The sequence below is a fragment of the Bombina bombina genome, chromosome 5 (assembly GCF_027579735.1).
Source record: "Bombina bombina isolate aBomBom1 chromosome 5, aBomBom1.pri, whole genome shotgun sequence".
NCBI classification, from domain to species: Eukaryota; Metazoa; Chordata; class Amphibia; order Anura; family Bombinatoridae; genus Bombina; species Bombina bombina.
The window spans coordinates 983,796,788-983,820,895 of NC_069503.1; the positions used below are offsets into that span (position 1 = coordinate 983,796,788).

The 24,108-nt window shown below is 39.4% G+C and overlaps 1 protein-coding gene across 1 annotated transcript in view; it reads left to right on the forward strand.

Moving 5' to 3' along the window:
* Positions 1–24,108, forward strand: part of CIBAR1 (CBY1 interacting BAR domain containing 1) — a gene marked incomplete in the record, with an annotated part of 433,120 nt that overhangs the window by 294,727 nt on the left and 114,285 nt on the right.

Genomic DNA, 24,108 nt, shown 5'->3' on the forward strand with positions numbered 1-24,108 from the left:
TATCACAAACTTACTTCACCACCTCCATAGGAGGCAAAGTTTGTAAAACTGAATTGTGGGTGTGGTGAGGGGTGTATTTATAGGCATTTTGAGGTTTGGGAAACTTTGCCCCTCCTGGTAGGATTGTATATCCCATATGTCACTAGCTCATGGACTCTTGCCAATTACATGAAAGAAAGATGTTTCCCATAGATGCCGCTACACGGGACTCGTGGCAGACGGTCCCTAAGGTGGAGGGAGCAGTATCTACCCTAGCTAAGCGTACAACTATCCCTGTCGAGGACAGTTGTGCTTTCCTAGATCCAATGGATAAAAAATTAGAGCGTTTCCTTAAGAAAATCTTTATACAACAAGGTTTTATTTTCCAGCCTCTTGTATGCATTGCCCCAGTCACTGCTGCAGCGGCTTTCTGGTTCGAGTCTCTTGAAGAGGCTCTACAGGTGGAGACCCCGTTGGATGATATCCTTGACAGGCTTAAAGCTCTTAAGTTAGTCAATTCATTTATTTCTGACGCCGTTTTTCATTTAACTAAGCTAACGGCTAAGAATTCAGGTTTTGCCATTCAGGCGCGTAGGGCGCTATGGCTTAAATCCTGGTCAGCTGACGTTACTTCAAAGTCTAAGCTTCTCAACATCCCCTTCAAAGGGCAGACCCTATTCGGGCCTGGACTGAAGGAGATAATTTCTGATATTACTGGAGGAAAAGGCCACGCCCTTCCCCAGGATAGGTCCAACAAATTAAGGACCAAACAGACTAATTTTCGTTCCTTTCGGAACTTCAAGAGTGGCGCAGCTTCAACTTCCTCTACTTCAAAGCAAGAAGGAAATTTTTCCCAGTCCAAGCCAGTCTGGAGACCTAATCAGGCTTGGACAAGGGAAAGCAGGCCAAAAAACCTGCTGCTGCCTCTAAGACAGCATGAAGGAGTAGCCCCCGATCCTGGACCGGATCTAGTGGGGGGCAGACTTTCTCTCTTCGCCCAGGCTTGGGCAAGAGACGTCCAGGATCCCTGGTCTCTGGAGATTGTTTCCCAGGGATATCTTCTGGATTTCAAAGCCTCATCTCCAAAAGGGAGATTTCATCTCTCACAATTATCTGCAAACCAGATAAAGAGAGAGGCATTCTTATGTTGTGTTCAAGACCTTCTGGTCATGGGAGTGATCCACCCAGTTCCAAGGGAGGAACAGGGACAAGGATTCTATTCAAATCTGTTTATAGTTCCCAAAAAAGAGGGAACTTTCAGACCAATCTTGGATCTCAAGATCCTAAACAAATTTCTCAGGGTCCCATCCTTCAAGATGGAGACTATTCGAACCATCCTACCTTTGATCCAGGAGGGTCAATATATGACTACCGTGGACTTAAAGGATGCTTATCTCCACATTCCAATACACAGAGATCATCATCGGTTTCTCAGGTTTGCCTTCCTAGACAGGCATTACCAGTTTGTGGCTCTTCCCTTCAGGTTAGCCACGACACCAAGAATCTTTACGAAGGTTCTAGGATCCCTAATGGCGGTTCTAAGGCCACGGGGCATATCGGTGGCCCCTTACCTAGACGACATTCTGATACAGGTGTCGACTTTTCAAATCGCCAAGTCCCATACGGACATTGTTCTGGCCTTTCTGAGGTCTCACGGGTGGAAGGTGAATGAAGAAAAGAGTTCTCTCTCCCCTCTCACAAGAGTTTCCTTCCTAGGAACTCTGATAGATTCAGTAGAAATGAAGATTTTTCTGACAGAGGTCAGGTTGTCAAAGCTTCTAACTTCCTGCCGTGCTCTTTATTCCACTTCTCAGCCGTCAGTGGCTCAGTGTATGGAAGTAATCGGCTTAATGGTAGCGGCAATGGACATAGTTCCGTTTGCCCACCTACATCTCAGACCACTGGAACTTTGCATGCTCAATCAGTGGAATGGGGATTACACAGATTTGTCCCCTCTGCTAAATCTGAATCAAGAGACCAGAGATTCTCTTCTCTGGTGGCTATCTCGGGTCCATCTGTCCAGGGGAATGAGCTTCCGCAGGCCAGAATGGACTATAGTGACGACAGATGCCAGCCTTCTGGGCTGGGGGCGCAGTCTGGAACTCCCTGAAGGCTCAGGGTTCGTGGACTCAGGAGGAAGCCCTCCTTCCGATAAACATTCTGCAACTAAGAGCGATATTCAATGCTCTTCAGGCTTGGCCTCAGCTAGCTGCGGTCAGGTTCATCAGATTTCAGTCAGACAACATCACGACTGTAGCCTATATCAACCATCAAGGGGGTACAAAGAGCCCCCTGGCGATGTTGGAGGTTTCAAAGATAATTCTATGGGCAGAGGTTCACTCTTGCCATCTCTCAGCTATCCATATCCCAGGAGTAGAGAACTGGGAGGCGGATTTTTTAAGTTGGCAGACTTTTCATCCGGGGGAGTGGGAACTCCATCCGGAGGTATTTGCCCAGTTGATTCAACTATGGGGCAAGCCAGAACTGGATCTCATGGCGTCTCGTCAGAACGCTAAGCTTCCTTGTTACGGGTCCAGGTCCAGGGATCCCAAGGCAGCGCTAATAGATGCTCTAGCAGCGCCCTGGTCCTTCAGCCTGGCTTATGTGTTTCCACCGTTTCCTCTGCTCCCTCGTCTGATTGCCAAGATCAAGCAGGAGAGAGCTTCGGTGATTTTGATAGCTCCTGCGTGGCCACGCAGGACTTGGTATGCAGATCTGGTGGACATGTCATCCTTTCCACCATGGACTCTGCCGCTGAGGCAGGACCTTCTACTTCAAGGTCCTTTCAAACATCCAAATCTAATTTCTCTGCGTCTGACTGCTTGGAGATTGAACGCTTGATTCTATCAAAGCGTGGTTTTTCCGAGTCGGTCATTGATACCTTAATTCAGGCTCGAAAGCCTGTCACCAGGAAAATCTATCATAAGATATGGTGTAAATATCTTCATTGGTGTGAATCCAAGGGTTACTCATGGAGTAAAGTCAGGATTCCTAGAATCTTATCCTTTCTCCAGGAGGGATTGGAGAAAGGTTTGTCTGCTAGTTCCTTAAAGGGACAGATTTCTGCTCTGTCTATTCTTTTGCACAAACGTCTGGCTGAGGTTCCAGACGTTCAGGCGTTTTCTCAGGCTTTAGTTAGAATTAAGCCTGTGTTTAAACCTGTTGCTCCGCCATGGAGTTTAAATTTAGTTCTTGAGGTTCTTCAAGGGGTTCCGTTTGAACCTCTGCATTCCATAGATATTAAACTTTTATCTTGGAAAGTTCTGTTTCTAGTAGCTATCTCCTTGGCTCGAAGAGTTTCGGAGTTATCTGCTTTACAGTGTGATTCCCTGTTAGGTGTTTCCCCAGGGGGGTAAGTGTCAGGTCAGGCCGAAGCCACGGGCCCACTGTACCACCTGAGGCAGATGTAGATTATCTGATAAGGATCCCTTAGAATGACTCAGACCACGCAGCAATATGATCTAAAGCCAATCATCTTTATTGAACAGTGTAAGCATTTCTTATAGTGTACAGTAACAGCATATAGGGTTAAGGGGATGACACGTTTGGACCGCGTCATCTTACACAGTTTTACAGAGTAGAGCACAGTGTGATTCTGGGAATTCACCAGCTCATAACAATAATTTCATAGTCATAATAAGCTAACATTTGCGGAGACAACAAGGTCTCTGAACCATCTTATTGACATTATATTCTTCTGGGCGTATAGCCAAAGTACATTGACAAGGCCGAACAGCTAAAGAAACTACCATAACATGCACATAATTCCCACTACATAATAACCCATTATAATAAAGTCTAATCATTAGAAAATGGATGCTAATCATCACAAGATGGCTGCGAGGAACAAGATGGCTGCAGTCAGGTTCATATTACCCCTAACATACCATCCTTTTATTCTAACAGAATAACATAAAAATAGACAGGCATAGAAAATTAGTAAAGCCTTATATTATGGTAACAGAACACTATGTGAGAATACTAAAGAGAAAAATATTCCTATGTCGTGATATACTTTTATAGGCTAATTGTCACTGCATATAGGTACAGCCCCTCCAATACCTTCCATCTATCTTCCAGCCCTCCCAAAACTACCGGTCTACCGGCACAGAGACCCAACCAGCCCCCCATCTACCCCCAAACAACGCTGCATTGTTTATTTCTCCACCTGCATTGCTAGCACCCCCCAATATGTCCAACAGTTCCTTCTCCACAGTAACGCATGACATAGCAACAGCACAACTGTCTCTAGGTGGCCTCTGATCACTTTAAGAACAGTCTTTGTCCATTTGAGAGCGCTGCACCTTGACACTTTGCTATAATACAATTCTCCAACAGTTCATTTGCAGTAGGGGTGCTTATCCAATGTTCTTCCGCAGGGAGATGCTGGAAATCTGATGGTTTGTTCATGGGGTAGACAAGGCAACCAGTGGATACCCATGGCAAGCAAACACTCGAGTCACAAGGAGTCTAGGAAGCAAACAGAAACAGTACAGGATGAGTACACACCGCAATACAATCACAATTATGTCCAAATAAAACGTCACTTTCATCCTATGTCATTTAAAATCAAACAAAACATTGTTGATATATAATACAAACTAAATACATTGATATTTATCAGAGAATAATTTACAACTTCTCTATACACTTTTAAATGATACTTCATGAATACTAAGCTAGTGAAAACCTGCCAGACTTCATCAAGGGCCTGAAGGGTTATGCTAAAACTTATGCTAAGGCCTGCCCTGTAGCAAAAATGGAAAAAAAGAAAACAGTCAATAAAAATAAATGAATTTCTTTACAGTGTCACTTTGAACTTATAAAAATTAAAAGAACCTCGTGTTGCTTTATTCTGCATGGCTGCTATCTATAATGTTTATAATTCTCCAACCATGATCCTAATATTCAACAATCTCATCTGATATAAACACTACTAGTTTACTAATTATTTTATGCAACCTAAATTCTCTCACACTCCTGTATGAGGAAAGCATACAAACAGAACATCATTTAAAACTACAAACTCTTTTAAAGGTAAACACATCTTTATGGTAAGAATTACTCTCTTTGACAAACATCAGGAATGACCAAATTCACTTTGCAGATACCATACTAATTAATAAAAGGGAAAAATACATTTGCTTTCATAAACTATAATTATAGTAACTAGTGCTTCAGTGATAGTCACTAAAGCACTTATAAGATGCGCCTAGGATGGATGTTAAAAAGGATAAATTGTTAAAGGTGGAATAATTGGTATAGGAGCTCTAAAAATAGAATTAGTACATATATCAAATAGCAACGTCAATATAGTAACATCAATGTAATGGCATTCAAGGTGAAGAAGAAACAACAATACCAACTGTGCAGTCCAGGGTATGTATTCTCTAATATAAAGTCCAGGAATACACAGTAAGTAATTCCAACAGCTGACAGATGGACAGCAGTAATCCAAGCAAGTGTAGGCCGCTCCTCCAGGGTGTTGTGCCGCAACACAGATGACAAATCTAGGAAGGAAAAGATAGAGGGCGCCACATAGTGCAGATCATACGGATAGATGAAGGCAACAATTGGATCACAAGAATCCTACTCACACAGTATAAGGCACCAATGTGCAGTATGCGCAGTCCGGAACCACACGTCGTCCGGTAGACCTCCTTTGGAATATGTCGTCAGATGAAGTTCCTCGTCTCACCAGGGAGAGTCCAGGGAAGCCCAAAGGAAGGTGTAGTAGGAGCAAATCGGTGTCAGGAAGCTCACACCAAAGATCCAAAAAAACTCCAAATAAATGGTAATAAAATATATTTGGCCTAAGCCAAGAAGATGCAGCAGATGGAGAGTTAAAAAAATAAAATAGAATTTTATTCCAAATAAAAACAACAGCAGCTGTTTATTATTTGGAATAAAATTCTATTTTATTTTTTAACTCTCCATCTGCTGCATCTTCTTGGCTTAGGCCAAATATATTTTATTACCAATTATTTGGAGTTTTTTTGGATCTTTGGTGTGAGCTTCCTGACACCGATTTGCTCCTACTACACCTTCCTTTGGGCTTCCCTGGACTCTCCCTGGTGAGACGAGGAACTTCATCTGACGACATATTCCAAAGGAGGTCTACCGGACGACGTGTGGTTCCGGACTGCGCATACTGCACATTGGTGCCTTATACTGTGTGAGTAGGATTCTTGTGATCCAATTGTTGCCTTCATCTATCCGTATGATCTGCACTATGTGGCGCCCTCTATCTTTTCCTTCATAAACTATAATTATGCTATTCCCCAAACAAACATTTCTCCGTATATTTAATATAAACTTCTAGCTTAGACGTGTCCTCCTTATGTTCTAAAGGGTGAAGGGTCTAAAATATTATGATATATTGCAGCATTTTCCTTAAACATATTTTTATACTCAGTAGGTCATTCAATAGGGTACAATACTGCGAAGTTCACAGTTACATTTATCTAAAGGGTTACTATGTTAAGCACATAAACTACAATGTACACTAATACCAGTAAAGCATATGATCTCTTATACCAAATATGATCAATAAAAATAAAACAAATACAAGAGAATACAAAACAAGCAATATAAGGAATCGAGTTAAAACAATACTCCCCTAATTTAATTGGTTGACCCTGTAACAGTATAACAGGTCCTCCATATCGAGCGGCAAGGCACAGTCCAGAGCAGGATAGTCTTTATGTCCTGAAGACACACATCAGAGGAAACAGTCATGGATTACCCAGAGTCCAGTTCTGGGGCTGGTACCAGCATGCAAAGCAAAGAATGGATCCAAAGATAGTTCAGCAACTTTTACTGCAGTATGGTGGTTAAAACAAGCTTGACAAAAGGTCTTTCATCTTCATCTTTTCTTTCTTTAAAGGTTTACTTGCTTTCAATCTTTAATCTTTTGAAGAGTGCACTTATGGAATTTTGCCTGTACAGATTTTACCTAAATATGGAAACTCAAAAATAATTCAGTTAGTGTCTTTTAATCTCTGGATACAGCATCATACTCTCATCCTGCAAATACAAATATAGTGTTAAGAACCAAATAGAAAAATAAAACATTTTAGGCATCTGAAATATGAGAGCAAAATACAACACAGAGAGACAATGAAGAGATCTAATCCACCAGGGAGGGAAAAAGGAGTGGGGTATGGGTATACAGGCTACGACCGGGGTGGCCATCAAGGTAGATGATGTCCGTGGCCAGATTCCCAATGAAGGAAAGTTCTAGACAATCCTAGGGACGTAGTGCATCCTGCATAGGGACAAGACAAGGACAGGGAAATTTAGGGCACAGCCGGTGGTTTATGCAATAACATTGTAAGAGGAGATTCAAAACGTTTTAGGTTCACCTCCTAAAAACAATCACCCCCATTACATAAAGATATTCATCAATACTCATCAATACTTCCCCCTTGTTTGCGTGAAACATCTCATGTGACACGCAAACACAACATAACAAGAGACTAAACGACAAATCATGCACTCTACTCATGCAGAGACAATTCTCAATAGCAAGCAAAATCAAATACACTTCACAATTCAATATGCTGTCCATACAGCACGCTTCCACACGTAGTCACAAAAGAGAAAAACATAACAAACAAACATTGAAAACCAATTGTTCTTGTCTTTTACAAAACAAAACATTAGCTGCCGACACAAATTTCAAACAACCACAATTAACCTAAAATTCAACACATATTCTGACATTCACTGAAATGCAACACTCGCAAAACACTACAAACAATTAAAAACATCCACTATGTACAAAACTGTGATATCACACAAAGAAAGCAATCACAGCAGATGCCCAAGAAACTTCAGTTGCAGATTGTACAAATAAAATTGCGCTTATTTGGGAACGATCAGATAACCATGGTACAGCCACCGTTCTCCTGCCGCATGCACCAAGCAAATCCACTGTTAAAGGGACATACTAGTAGAAATGAAAATTTCATTATTCAGATAGGACTTTTAATTTTAACCAACTTTCCTAGATTAAACCAAACATAGGTAGGCTCATATGCTAATTTTTAAGCCTTTGAAGGCTGACTCTTATCACAGGCTGTTTAAATCTCTTTGCAACACCAAGAGACAAAATAGCCATATAAATAAAACTAAAACTATAATCAGATAAATTAGCAAGTTATGTAAATGCAGTAGAATCAGAGAAATTGTGCATCATTTGTTTGCCATCCCCTATTGCCTTAATATAGGGGTGTTTATAGTAGACACATTATAGACCACGGCTTAGCTGGTAAGCAGCAATCAAACTCATTGCAGTTATAGCTGTAGACTGGGTCATAACCATATAGCTACATATTTGTTAAAGTGTCACTTAAATTAATTAATTAAATAATATCTCATTTATGGATTGAGCACAGTGGGGGTTATTTTAATAACAAAGAGTTTTGTAATATCTGTGAGATACAGTTTGACAGCAGACGGCCACAGGAATAAAATTATCAGTTTTAAGATATATTCTGTGACAGAATATAATATAAATACTGGTTTCTTTGTAGTGAGCAATTTATATTTATAATTTTTTATAACATAGAACACCAGTACTGCAGCTTTAAATGTAAAGTACAAATCTTTCTCTCTGCTACGAAGCCAAACACAAGAGAGAACTTTTTTTTTTTTTTTTTTTTTAAAGAAAAGCAAAACATGCACAGTGTTATCATTCTTCTCAAGGATAGTAAGGCAAGCTCAAAGTTTCATTTTTACTTAAAGGAAAAACACTGTTTACTGCTTAAGAATATAAAATTCACACTAAAACTTGAAAAATGCTAATTAGTTTAACCACAACAAAATTATTGGATTTAACGTTGTGTATAATTTGATATTCACCATTCTGCAGCTCTCCAGCCAAATATAACAATTGCATATAACACAAAAATAAGCTTTCAACAAAAGAATAATAATACAATTTCCCCTTTAAATTATTCCCAATGATCCTTATACTAAAAAATGTATACTGACTTTCATTAAATAGCCTAAGCAAGCATAAGCAGCATAAGAACGCACTCACAGCGGGATGCAGGCTAGTTAAAGGGACATTTTACCCAAACTAAAAAATAATCTTTAATTGAAACTGCTAACACAGTGAAATATACTAGTGTTAGGCTTACAGTAAATCTCATTTTCTTTCATGTAATTAGCAAGAGTCCATGAGCTAGTGATGTATGGGATATACATTCCTACCAGGAGGGGCAAAGTTTCCCAAACCTCAAAATGCCTATAAATACACCCCTCACCACACCCACAAATCAGTTTTACAAACTTTGCCTCCTATGGAGGTGGTGAAGTAAGTTTGTGCTAGATTCTACGTTGATATGCGCTCCGCAGCAGGTTGGAGCCCGGTTTTCCTCTCAGCGTGCAGTGAATGTCAGAGGGATGTGAAGAGAGTATTGCCTGTTTGAATTCAATGATCTCCTTCTACGGGGTCTATTTCATAGGTTCTCTGTTATCGGGCGTAGAGATTCATCTCTTACCTCCCTTTTCAGATCGACAATATACTCTTATATATATACCATTACCTCTGCTGATTTTCGTTTCAGTACTGGTTTGGCTTTCTACAAACATGTAGATGAGTGTCCTGGGGTAAGTAAGTCTTATTTTCTGTGACACTCTAAAGCTATGGTTGGGCACTTTTTTAAAGTTCTAAATATATGTATTCAAACATTTATTTGCCTTGACTCAGAATGTTCAACATTCCTTTTTTTCAGACAGTCAGTTTCATATTTGGGATAATGCATTTGAATCAATCATTTTTCTTACCTTATCAATTTGACTTTTTCCCTGTGGGCTGTTAGGCTCGCGGGGGCTGAAAATGCTTCATTTTATTGCGTCATTCTTGGCGCGGACTTTTTTTGGCGCAAAAAATCTTTTCTGTTTCCGGCGTCATACGTGTCGCCGGAAGTTGCGTCATTTTTTGACGTTCTTTTGCGCCAAAAATGTCGGCGTTCCGGATGTGGCGTCATTTTTGGCGCCAAAAGCATTTAGGCGCCAAATATTGTGGGCGTCTTATTTGGCGCTAAAAAAATATGGGCGTCGCTTTTGTCTCCACATTATTTAAGTCTCATTTTTCATTTGCTTCTGGTTGCTTGAAGCTTGTTCTTTGGCATTTTTTTCCCATTCCTGAAACTGTCATTTAAGGAATTTGATCAATTTTGCTTTATATGTTGTTTTTTCTCTTACATATTGCAAGATGTCTCATGTTGCATCTGAGTCAGAAGATACTTCAGGAAAATCGCTGTCTGGTGCTGGATCTACCAAAGCTAAGTGTATCTGCTGTAAACTTTTGGTAGCTGTTCCTCCAGCTGTTGTTTGTATTAAATGTCATGACAAACTTGTAAATGCAGATAATATTTCCTTTAGTAAAGTACCATTACCTGTTGCAGTTCCAACAACATCTAATGTTCAGAGTGTTCCTGATAACATAAGAGATTTTGTTTCTGAATCCATTAAGAAGGCTATGTCTGTTATTCCTCCTCCTAGTAAACACAAAAAATCTTTTAAAACTTCTCTTTATCCAGATGAATTTTTAAATGAACATCATCATTCTGATTCTAATGATTCTTCTGGTTTAGAGGATTCTGTCTCAGAGGTTGATGCTGATAAATCTTCATATTTATTTAAAATGGAATTTATTCGTTCTTTACTTAAAGAAGTTCTAATTGCTTTAGAAATTGAGGATTCTGGTCCTCTTGATACTAAATCTAAACGTTTAGACAAGGTCTTTAAATCTCCTGTGGTTATTCCAGAAGTTTTTCCTGTTCCTGGTGCCATTTCTGAAGTAATTTCCAGAGAATGGAATAATTTGGGTAATTAATTTACTACTCCTAAACGTTTTAAGCAATTATATCCTGTGCCATCTGACAGATTAGAGTTTTGGGACAAAATCCCAAAAGTTGATGGGGCTATTTCTACCCTTGCTAAACGTACTACTATTCCTACGGCAGATGGTACTTCCTTTAAGGATCCTTTAGATAGGAAAATTGAATCCTTTCTAAGAAAAGCTTACTTGTGTTCAGGTAATCTTCTTAGACCTGCTATATCATTGGCTGATGTTGCTGCAGCTTCAACTTTTTGGTTGGAAACTTTAGCGCAACAAGTAACAGATCATGATTCTCATAATATTATTCTTCTTCTTCAACATGCTAATAATTTTATCTGTGATGCCATTTTTGATATTATCAGAGTTGATGTCAGGTTTATATCTCTAGCTATTTTAGCTAGAAGAGCTTTATGGCTTAAAACTTGGAATGCTGATATGTCTTCTAAATCGACTCTACTTTCCCTTTCTTTCCAGGGTAATAAATTATTTGGTTCTCAGTTGGATTCTATTATCTCAACTGTTACTGGTGGGAAAGGAACTTTTTTACCACAGGATAAAAAATCTAAAGGTAAAAACAGGGCTAATAATCGTTTTCGTTCCTTTCGTTTTAACAAAGAACAAAAGCCTGATCCGTCATCCTCAGGAGCAGTTTCAGTTTGGAAACCATATCCAGTCTAGAATAAATCCAAGCCTTCTAGAAAAGCAAAGCCAGCTTCTAAGTCCACATGAAGGTGCGGCCCTCATTCCAGCTCAGCTGGTAGGGGGCAGATTACGTTTTTTCAAAGAAATTTGGATCAATTCTGTTCACAATCTTTGGATTCAGAACATTGTTTCAGAAGGGTACAGAATTGGTTTCAAGATAAGACCTCCTGCAAAGAGATTTTTTCTTTCCCGTGTCCCAGTAAACCCAGTGAAAGCTCAAGCATTTCTGAAATGTGTTTCAGATCTAGAGTTGGCTGGAGTAATTATGCCAGTTCCAGTTCTGGAACAGGGGCTGGGGTTTTATTCGAATCTCTTCATTGTACCAAAGAAGGAGAATTCCTTCAGACCAGTTCTGGATCTAAAAATATTGAATCGTTATGTAAGGATACCAACATTCAAAATGGTAACTGTAAGGACTATCTTGCCTTTTGTTCAGCAAGGGCATTATATGTCTACAATAGATTTACAGGATGCATATCTGCATATTCCGATTCATCCAGCTCACTATCAGTTCCTGAGATTCTCTTTCCTGGACAAGCATTACCAGTTTGTGGCTCTGCCGTTTGGCCTAGCTACAGCTCCAAGAATTTTTACAAAGGTTCTCGGTGCCCTTCTGTCTGTAATCAGAGAACAGGGTATTGTGGTATTTCCTTATTTGGACGATATCTTGGTACTTGCTCAGTCTTCACATTTAGCAGAATCTCATACGAATCGACTTGTGTTGTTTCTTCAAGATCATGGTTGGAGGATCAATTCACTAAAAAGTTCATTGATTCCTCAGACAAGGGTAACCTTTTTGGGTTTCCAGATAGATTCAGTGTCAATGACTCTGTCTTTGACAGACAAGAGACGTCTAAAATTTATTTCAGCTTGTCGAAACCTTCAGTCACAATCATTCCCTTCGGTAGCCTTATGCATGGAAATTCTAGGTCTTATGACTGCTGCATCGGACGCGATCCCCTTTGCTCGTTTTCACATGCAACCTCTTCAGCTCTGTATGCTGAACCAATGGTGCAGGGATTACACAAAGATATCTCAATTAATATCTTTAAAACCGATTGTACGACACTCTCTGACGTGGTGGACAGATCACCATCGTTTAATTCAGGGGGCTTCTTTTGTTCTTCCGACCTGGACTATAATCTCAACAGATGCAAGTCTTACAGGTTGGGGAGCTGTGTGGGGGTCTCTGACGGCACAAGGGGTTTGGGAATCTAAGGAGGTGAGATTACCGATCAATATTTTGGAACTCCGTGCAATTTTCAGAGCTCTTCAGTCTTGGCCTCTTCTGAAGAGAGAGTCGTTCATTTGTTTTCAGACAGACAATGTCACAACTGTGGCATACATCAATCATCAAGGAGGGACTCACAGTCCTCTGGCTATGAAAGAAGTATCTCGAATTCTGGTTTGGGCGGAATCCAGCTCCTGTCTAATCTCTGCGGTTCATATCCCAGGTATAGACAATTGGGAAGCGGATTATCTCAGTCGCCAAACGTTGCATCCGGGCGAATGGTCTCTTCACCCAGAGGTATTTCTTCAGGTTGTTTAAATGTGGGAACTCCCAGAAATAGATCTGATGGCTTCTCATCTAAACAAGAAACTTCCCAGGTATCTGTCCAGATCCCGGGATCCTCAGGCGGAGGCAGTGGATGCATTATCACTTCCTTGGAAGTATCATCCTGCCTATATCTTTCCGCCTCTAGTTCTTCTTCCAAGAGTAATCTCCAAGATTCTGAAGGAATGCTTGTTTGTTCTGCTGGTAGCTCCAGCATGGCCTCACAGGTTTTGGTATGCGGATCTTGTCCGGATGGCCTCTTGCCAGCCGTGGACTCTTCCGTTAAGACCAGACCTTCTGTCGCAAGGTCCTTTCTTCCATCAGGATCTCAAATCCTTAAATTTAAAGGTATGGAGATTGAACGCTTGATTCTTGGTCAAAGAGGTTTCTCTGACTCTGTGATTAATACTATGTTACAGGCTCGTAAATCTGTATCTAGAGAGATATATTATAGAGTCTGGAAGACTTATATTTCTTGGTGTCTTTCTCATCATTTTTCCTGGCATTCTTTTAGAATTCCGAGAATTTTACAGTTTCTTCAGGATGGTTTAGATAAGGGTTTGTCCGCAGGTTCCTTGAAAGGACAAATCTCTGCTCTTTCTGTTCTTTTTCACAGAAAGATTGCTAATCTTCCTGATATTCATTGTTTTGTACAAGCTTTGGTTCGTATAAAACCTGTCATTAAGTCAATTTCTCCTCCTTGGAGTTTGAATTTGGTTCTGGGGGCTCTTCAAGCTCCTCCTTTTGAACCCATGCATTCATTGGACATTAAATTACTTTCTTGGAAAGTTTTGTTCCTTTTGGCGATCTCTTCTGCCAGAAGAGTCTCTGAATTATCTGCTCTTTCTTGTGAGTCTCCTTTTCTGATTTTTCATCAGGATAAGGCGGTGTTGCGAACTTCTTTTGAATTTTTACCTAAGGTTGTGAATTCCAACAACATTAGTAGAGAAATTGTGGTTCCTTCATTATGTCCTAATCCTAAGAATTCTAAGGAGAAATCGTTGCATTCTTTGGATGTTGTTAGAGCTTTGAAATATTATGTTGAAGCTACTAAGTCTTTCCGAAAGACTTCTAGTCTATTTGTCATATTTTCCGGTTCTAGAAAAGGCCAGAAAGCTTCTGCCATTTCTTTGGCATCTTGGTTGAAATCCTTAATTCACCATGCTTATGTCGAGTCGGATAAAACTCCGCCTCAAAGGATTACAGCTCATTCTACTAGGTCAGTTTCTACTTCCTGGGCGTTTAGGAATGAGGCTTCGGTTGATCAGATTTGCAAAGCAGCAACTTGGTCCTCTTTGCATACTTTTACTAAATTCTACCATTTTGATGTGTTTTCTTCTTCTGAAGCAGTTTTTGGTAGAAAAGTACTTCAGGCAGCGGTTTCAGTTTGAATCTTCTGCTTATGTTTTCATTAAACTTTATTTTGGGTGTGGATTATTTTCAGCAGGAATTGGCTGTCTTTTTTTTTTATCCCTCCCTCTCTAGTGACTCTTGCGTGGAAAGATCCACATCTTGGGTAGTCATTATCCCATACGTCACTAGCTCATGGACTCTTGCTAATTACATGAAAGAAAACATAATTTATGTAAGAACTTACCTGATAAATTCATTTCTTTCATATTAGCAAGAGTCCATGAGACCCGCCCTTTTTGTGGTGGTATGATTTTTTTGTATAAAGCACAATTATTCCAATTCCTTATTTTTTATGCTTTCGCACTTTTTTTATCACCCCACTTCTTGGCTATTCGTTAAACTGATTTGTGGGTGTGGTGAGGGGTGTATTTATAGGCATTTTGAGGTTTGGGAAACTTTGCCCCTCCTGGTAGGAATGTATATCCCATACGTCACTAGCTCATGGACTCTTGCTAATATGAAAGAAATGAATTTATCAGGTAAGTTCTTACATAAATTATGTTGTCTTTTCTGTAAATATTCCCCCTAAATTCTCAGATGTTATATCAGTTTGCCTGTATCCCTTAAAATATTTTCACTCCTCTGTTTTTTTCTTGTTTTTTTTTTTTTTTTTAGTCTCACGGATCATTACACTAAAATTGTAGACAACGTATCACTTCAGTTTGCACTACAATTTACGCACTGAGCTCTGATTTTACAGACAAATATAAGATAATGAGATATTCTTATTATCTAAAATTCAACCCATTGCAATCAACTGTGTTTTGAAAGCATAAAACCAGCTACTTCATATATATACAAATAAACTTGCAAATGCAATTTCTCCTATATTTTATACTATGCAGCTTGTATAACAAGTCATGGACAATACATTAATAGCAACACTATGTTACAGTGGACTGTCCCTTTAAGGACTAACCATTTATCACGTAAATCTCATATATATACCCTAACCATAATTTAGGCTCCTTGTATGATTTACCACACAAATTCCACCTCTGTACTGTAGCATGACCTGCAGATTAATTTACTTGCAACAAAAACGGACGCACTTTTAGATAAACTTTCAATTACAGCCTATAACTATATTTCATTGTGTGCACCAACTCCGTGCACAGACCTTACAAATACAACATACGTTAACCCATTAATCATACAAGAAACAGTTTCATATTAACCAGAGCGTGACAAAAAATCACACACACCATCGCACTTTCAAAGCCACTTTCAAAGCCGTTACTTCACTTTCTAAAACAATATCACATATTTACATGCCGAAAAACAATTATCACTTAAAACTAAAACTGCTTATTAATACCACATACTTAAAACATGCTGTTGACTTTAAAATACAGGTATATAAAAATAACACTACAAAATATCTTCTTACAACGTCTGATTTCCCAGCAGAGAAACAGAAAGAAACATTTTTACAGCGATACAGACACACAAGCTCATTCCATCTCGCATACCAGAGATTCACTCCCTTTTTTCCTTTCTCAGAAAAACATCTATTTCATAGCGTACCACATACATATAAAAAAAAACACAAGATTAACTTGTCACCAAGTTCAAAACGTATTTCATTCCGAGTCCACGCAAAATGGCCATTTTTTGCACGGATTGGGAAAATCATTTTCAAATAATACATTCTGTTTTTGGTTTAAAGTAAATCTGTTACACGCATACCACAGTGAGAACCGACAGACCATCACACATTATGCATCTCAATATACAAAATTTCCTTTTCATTACTGCAAGCAAACAAAAAGTCTTACAAACGGAGCTGCTGTAACATGTTTCTTTCGTTTTTTGTTTTTTCTTTTCTGATCTATGTGCGGGCTCAGTGGTGGCCCCCCTTCTTTGCCTGCTACATTTTTTAACACAGAGATTTCTCTATTTACCACACAGCAGTACTCACTGACAGTGTTTTAAAAATATTTCTGTCTTTTGCAGAAACTATTAACTATTAACAGATCCCATTTCTCAACACAATAATAGCCACAATAATAACATGCATAGCCACTTAATATTTTCTAAGCAATTATATAGCAGCAACACAAACAAAACAAAGCAAGCATCAGATATCAACATGAGCTTCAGGTGGGTAACAAAACTCTATTATGGGAATGAACATGGGAAACTTTAACACACGTGAGACTCACTCACTGCCAACTTTCCCCGGGGAGCTTAACTTAAAAAACTCTGTCAAATGGCATTCATTTATTTCTTGCGCGCTTATCATAGACAGGACTCACAATACCTGTCGTAACCCAGCACAGGACTCTTAACCTGGCTGGAGGGGTTATCACAACTGCCGGCAGGACTATAACCTCCGCAAACCTGCGTCTCAACCACAGGAACCCCTTTAACCCTTTATCATATATTATCAACACCTATTACCAGACTAAATTTAGGTTCAGATTCACAGAAGGAAAGCATGGTAAAAGCACTCCTACTCACCCACGGCGAATCCCACATAACTGACACCATAATTGTTAGGTGTTTCCCCAGGGGGGTAAGTGTCAGGTCAGGCCGAAGCCACGGGCCCACTGTACCACCTGAGGCAGATGTAGATTATCTGATAAGGATCCCTTAGAATGACTCAGACCACGCAGCAATATGATCTAAAGCCAATCATCTTTATTGAACAGTGTAAGCATTTCTTATAGTGTACAGTAACAGCATATAGGGTTAAGGGGATGACACGTTTGGACCGCGTCATCTTACACAGTTTTACAGAGTAGAGCACAGTGTGATTCTGGGAATTCACCAGCTCATAACAATAATCTCATAGTCATAATAAGCTAACATCTGCGGAGACAACAAGGTCTCTGAACCATCTTATTGACATTATATTCTTCTGGGCGTATAGCCAAAGTACATTGACAAGGCCGAACAGCTAAAGAAACTACCATAACATGCACATAATTCCCACTACATAATAACCCATTATAATAAAGTCTAATCATTAGAAAATGGATGCTAATCATCACAAGATGGCTGCGAGGAACAAGATGGCTGCAGTCAGGTTCATATTACCCCTAACATTCCCCTTATCTGATTTTCCATGCAGATAAGGTAGTTTTGCGTACCAAACCTGGGTTTCTTCCTAAGGTAGTATCTAATAAGAACATCAATCAGGAGATTGTTGTTCCTTCATTTTGTGTTAATCCTTCCTCAAAGAAGGAACGTCTTTTACACAATCTTGATGTGGTTCGTGCTTTAAAGTTTTATTTACAAGCTACGAAGGATTTTCGTCAAACATCTGCTTTGTTTGTTGTCTACTCTGGACAGCAACTTCTCTTTCTTTTTGGCTAAGAAGTATAATACGCTTAGCTTATGAGACTGCTGGCCAGCAGCCTCCTGAAAGAATTACAGCTCATTCCACTAGAGCGGTAGCTTCCACATGGGCTTTTAAAAATGAGGCCTCTGTTGCACAGATTTGGTCTTCGCTTCATACTTTTTCTAAATTCTACAAATTCGATACTTTTGCTTCTTTGGAGGCTATTTTGGGGAGAAAGGTCTTACAGGCAGTGGTGCCTTCCGTTTAAGTGCCTGCCTTGTCCCTCCCTTCATCCGTGTCCTAAAGCTTTGGTATTGGTATCCCACAAGTAATGGATGAACCCGTGGACTGGATACACCTTTACAAGAGAAAACAAAATTTATGCTTACCTGATAAATTTATTTCTCTTGTGGTGTATCCACTCCACGGCCCGCCCTGTCATTTTAAGGCAGGTGTTTTTTATTTTTAAACTACAGTCACCACTGCACCCTATAGTTTCTCCTTTTTTCTTGCTTGTCTTCGGTCGAATGACTGGGGGTGGCAGTTAGGGAAGGAGCTATATGGACAGCTCTGCTGTGGGTGTCCTTTTGCAACTTCCTGTTGGGAAGGAGAATATCCCACAAGTAATGGATGAACCCGTGGACTGGATACACGACAAGAGAAATAAATTTATCAGGTAAGCATAAATTTTGTTTTTTCATCATTTTACAAGTAAATCTAGTAAATATTTATTACTGCTATAGTTTGTTATAAAGGGAATAAACAATGTATCCTTACTTGTGGGAAGCTGAACTTGAATAGATTCACTATCCCTTTTATTTTTATTAATTAGTCCTTGTCTATCAACTTTCCTTATATCATCCCTAATGGCATCAATTTTAGTCTCATAATATCCCCTTTCTAGTAATTTATTTTTAAATTTTTCTAATTGGATCTCAAAATCCTCTAGACTAGTACAATTCTTTTTAATACGTAAGAATTGTCTCTTGGGGATGTTGCCTTTCCATCTTGCATGGTGGCAACTTGTGTGATGGATATAACTGTTAGTGTCAAACTGTTTAAAATGGGTTCTTGAATTTAATTTATTATCTTTTACAAATATCTCTAGATCTAAAAAATGTATACTTGATCTACTCTACTCACACGTGAACTTGAGATTTACATTGTTTATATTCATACTGCCAATAAAATCAACTAAAGACTGTTCATCGCCACGCCAGAGAATAATATCATCATGTAACAGGGAAAACGTTTAAGATTAATGACCTGATTAGATGCTCAGTTAGATTTGTGATCTATGTTATAGAGTGTCGATGCAGCAAACAATACGTAGGGGAGTCAGAGAGACCCCTACGTGACCTTATTAGGGAACATATATGGTTAATTGAAAATTACAGCTTAGACAGAAACAAAGATTTGCCTGTACCAAAACATTTTGCAGTCTGCAATAAAGCGAATTTAGACTAATTTTCTTTTGTAGGTATTGAAAAACACAAATAGAATTGGAGAGGGGGTAACTCCCAAATAGAACTCCTTAGGAGAGAAACCAAATGGATTTTTGACTTAAAAACCTTACAACCAAATGGTCTTAATTTGTACTTTGATATAGGCTGTTTCTTGAATGACTAAGCGCATTCCTTATTCTATCTATGTATTAGACCAATTGACTTATGATACTATTTCTGAGGCTACCTCCTTATTATACATCTTGGTCTTCCTATAACTACATAAATTATATTAATCTCTATTCTAAACATGGAACTAGTGTATGGTTATTCCATGTTATTTTTTACACCAGTGCTCGATTTAGAGAATTAAGTGTGAAAGTATTGGTTGGTTTAGGGAAATAGTTATAAAATAAGATAACCCAATTTATAGTATCTATATAAATAGGAATTCAATTTCATTATTTTAATAAGGACCCTTCTCTCCTAAAATGTATTTCTAGAAATCATTCCTGAAATTCATTTTCAAAAATAGTTAAAATTCATTCTTAAAAATTAATTCACCAAATAAGTAAATAAATCTATGTATTTAATCATCCATTATCATTTATGTATTAATCTGTACATTTTCTGTATTTGAAGAAAAATTTCTTCTATATAGATAAATACATTTACCATTTTATCTATATTTAATTTTTATTAATCCAAAGTTTATATTTTCTTTCATGTAATTGGCAAGAGTCCATGAGCTAGTGACGTATGGGATATACAATCCTACCAGGAGGGGCAAAGTTTCCCAAACCTCAAAATACCTATAAATACACCCCTCACCACACATGGAGGTGGTGAAGTAAGTTTGTGCTAAGATTTGTACGTTGACATGCGCTTCTCAGCATTTTGAAGCCCGATTCCTCTCAGAGTACAGCGAATGTCAGAGGGATGTGAAGGGAGTATCACCTATTGAATGCAATGGTTTTCCTCACGGGAGATCTATTTCATAGGTTCTCTGTTATCGGTAATAGAGATTCATCTCCTACCTCCCTTTTCAGATCGACGATATACTCTCATATACCATTACCTCTACTGATAACTATTTCAGTACTGGTTTGGCTATCTGCTATATGTGGATGGGTGTCTTTTTGGTAAGTATGTTTTCTCTTGTTAAGTGTATCCAGTCCACGGATCATCCATTACTTGTGGGATATATTCCCTTCCCAACAGGAAGTTGCAAGAGGATCACCCACAGCAGAGCTGCTATATAGCTCCTCCCCTCACATGTCATACCCAGTCATTCTCTTGCAACCCTCAACATAGATGGAGGTCGTGAGAGGACTGTGGTGTTTTATACTTAATTATTTCTTCAATCAAAAGTTTGTTATTTTTAAATGGCACCGGAGTGTGCTGTTTTTTCTCAGGCAGTATTTGGAAGAAGAATCTGCCTGCGTTTTCTATGATCTTAGCAGAAGTAACTAAGATCCACTGGCTGTTCTCACACATTCTGAGGAGTGGGGTAACTTCAGAAAGGGAATGGCGTGCGGGGTCTCCTGCAACTAAGGTATGTGCAGTAAAATATTTTTCTAAGGAATGGAATTGACTAAGAAAATGCTGCTGATACCGAAGTAATGTAAGTAAAGCCTTAAATGCAGTGAAAGTGACTGGTATCAGGCTTATTAATGTAGTGTATGTGCAGTAAAATAATTTTCTAAGGAATGGAATTTGACTAAGAAAATGCTGCTAATACTGAAGTAATGTAGAAAAGCCTTAAATGCAGTGGAAGCGACTGGTATCAGGCTTATCAATAGAGATACATACTCTTTAAAAAAGATGTTTTAAAACGTTTGCTGGCATGTTTAATCGTTTTTTAAGGTACATTGGTGATAAAACTTATTGGGGCATAATTTTTTCCACATGGCTGACTTAATTTCTGCATAGAAACAGTTAACTGAGGCTTCCCACTGTTGTAATAATGAGTGGGAGGGGCCTATTTTAGCGCTTTTTTGCGCAGTAAAAATTCAGACTCAGTCTACCTGCTTCTTCCTGCATGATCCAGGACGTCTCTATAGAGAGCTCAAGGGACTTCAAAAGTCATATTGAGGGAGGTAATCAGTCACAGCAGACCTGTGACTGTGTGTTTGACTGTGTTAAAAACGTTTTCTCCTGTTAAGTGTAGTCAGTCCACGGGTCATCCATTACTTATGGGATTATAACTCCTCCCTAACAGGAAGTGCAAGAGGATCACCCAAGCAGAGCTGCTATATAGCTCCTCCCCTCTACGTCATACCCAGTCATTCTCTTGCACCTAACTAATAGATAGGACGTGTGAGAGGACTGTGGTTGTTAAACTTAGTTTTTATTTCTTCAATCAAAAGTTTGTTATTTTAAACGGCACCGGAGTGTGTTGTTTTTTCTCAGGCAGCATTAGAAGAAGAATCTACCTGAGTTTTGTGTATGATCTTAGCGGACGTAACTAAGATCCATTTGCTGTTCTCGGCCATTCTGAGGAGCGAGGTAACTTCAGAACAGGGGACAGCGGGCAGGTTCACCTGCAAGGAGGTATGTTGCAGTATATTATTTTCTAAGGAATGGAATTGACTGAGAAAATACTGCTAATACCGATGTAATGTAAGTACAGCCTTAAATGCAGTAGTAGCAACTGGTATCAGGCTGATATGTATGTATGTTTACACTGAAGTATTTCTGGGGAATGGCACTTCACTAAGAAAATACTGTATACATATAACTTTTAGCCTATTCTGCAGTGAGAGCGGCTAGCAACAGGCTTTTTAATAACATTTCATAATTTATATTTAAAACGTTTACTGGCATGTTAATCGTTTATTTCTCTGAGGTACTTGGTGAAAAATTTTATGGGCATTATTTTCCACATGGCTGTCGTTTATGAATTAAATCATTTTACTGAGCTTCCCCACTGTTGTATTATGAGTGGGAGGGGCCTATTTTGGCGCTTTATTGCGCAGTAGAAATTCAGTCACAGTCTGCCTTTTTCTCCCTGCATGATCCAGGACGTCTCTACAGAGCTCAGGGGTCTCCAAAACTAGTTTTGAGGGAGGTAATCACTCACAGCAGACCTGTGAGACTGTGCTTTGACTGTGATAAAAACGTTTATATTTTCAATTGTTATCCGTTTTTTGGTATTAAGGGGTTAATCATCCATTTGCTAGAGGATGCAATCCTTTGCTAACTTAATGCATTTACTGTGAAAATTTGGTTTCTATAACTAATCCGGTTCATTGTTATTTCAACTGTGACAGTTTTGTGTGCTTCTTAACGTTTTTTATATTGCTTGTAAATTTATTTGAAAAGTATTTTCCAAGCTTGCTAGTCTAATTGCTAGTTTGTTTAAACATGTCTGACACAGAGGAATCTCTTTGTGCAATATGTTCAAAGGCCAATGTGGAGCCCAATAGAAATTTGTGTACTAATTGCATTGATGCTACTTTAAATAAAAGCCAATCTGTACATGTTAAGAAAATTTCACCAGACAACGAGGGGAAAGTTATGCCGACTAACTCTCCTCACGTGTCAGTACCTGCATCTCCCGCTCAGGAGGTGCGTGATATTGTGGCGCCAAGTACATCAGGGCGGCCATTACAAACCACTTTACAAGACATGGCTAATGTTATGACTGAAGTTTTATCTAAATTGCCAGAACTTAGAGGTAAACGCGACCACTCTGGGGTGAGAACAGAGTACGCTGATAATGTTAGAGCCATGTCTGATACTGCGTCACAATTGGCAGAACATGAAGACGGAGAGCTTCATTCTGTGGGTGACGGATCTGATCCAAATAAACTGGACTCAGACATTTCAAATTTTAAATTTAGGCTTGAGAACCTCCGTGTATTATTAGGGGAGGTATTAGCGGCTCTGAATGATTGTAACACGGTTGCAATCCCAGAGAAATTATGTAGGCTGGATAGATACTATGCGGTACCGGCGTGTACTGACGTTTTTCCTATACCTAAGAGGCTTACAGAGATTATTACCAAGGAGTGGGATAGGCCCGGTGTACCCTTTTCCCCCCCTCCTATATTTAGAAAAATGTTTCCAATAGACGCCACCACACGGGACTTATGGCAGACGGTCCCTAAGGTGGAGGGAGCAGTTTCTACTCTGGCTAAGCGTACCACTATCCCGGTGGAGGATAGCTGTGCCTTTTCAGATCCAATGGATAAAAAGTTAGAGGGTTACCTTAAGAAAATGTTTCCTCAACAAGGTTTTATATTACAACCCCTCGCATGCATTGCGCCTGTCACGGCTGCGGCGGCATTCTGGTTTGAGTCTCTAGAAGAGACCATTAGCTCAGTTCCATTGGATGAAATTACAGACAAGCTTAGAGTCCTTAAGCTAGCTAATTCATTTATTTCTGATGCCGTAGTACATTTAACTAAGCTTACGGCTAAGAATTCCGGATTCGCCATTCAGGCGCGCAGAGCGCTGTGGCTAAAATCCTGGTCAGCCGATGTGACTTCTAAATCTAAATTGCTTAACATACCTTTCATAGGGCAAACATTATTCGGGCCCGGTTTGAAAGAAATTATCGCTGACATTACTGGAGGTAAGGGCCATGCCCTGCCTCAAGACAGAGCCAAACCAAGGGCTAGACAGTCTAATTTTCGTGCCTTTCGCAACTTCAAGGCAGGAGCAGCATCGACTTCCTCCGCTCCAAAACAGGAAGGAACTGTTGCTCGCTACAGACAGGGCTGGAAACCTAACCAGACCTGGAACAAGGGCAAGCAGGCCAGAAAACCTGCTGCTGCCCCTAAGACAGCATGAAGTGAGGGCCCCCAATCCGGAAACGGATCTAGTAGGGGGCAGACTTTCTCTCTTCGCCCAGGCTTGGGCAAGAGAT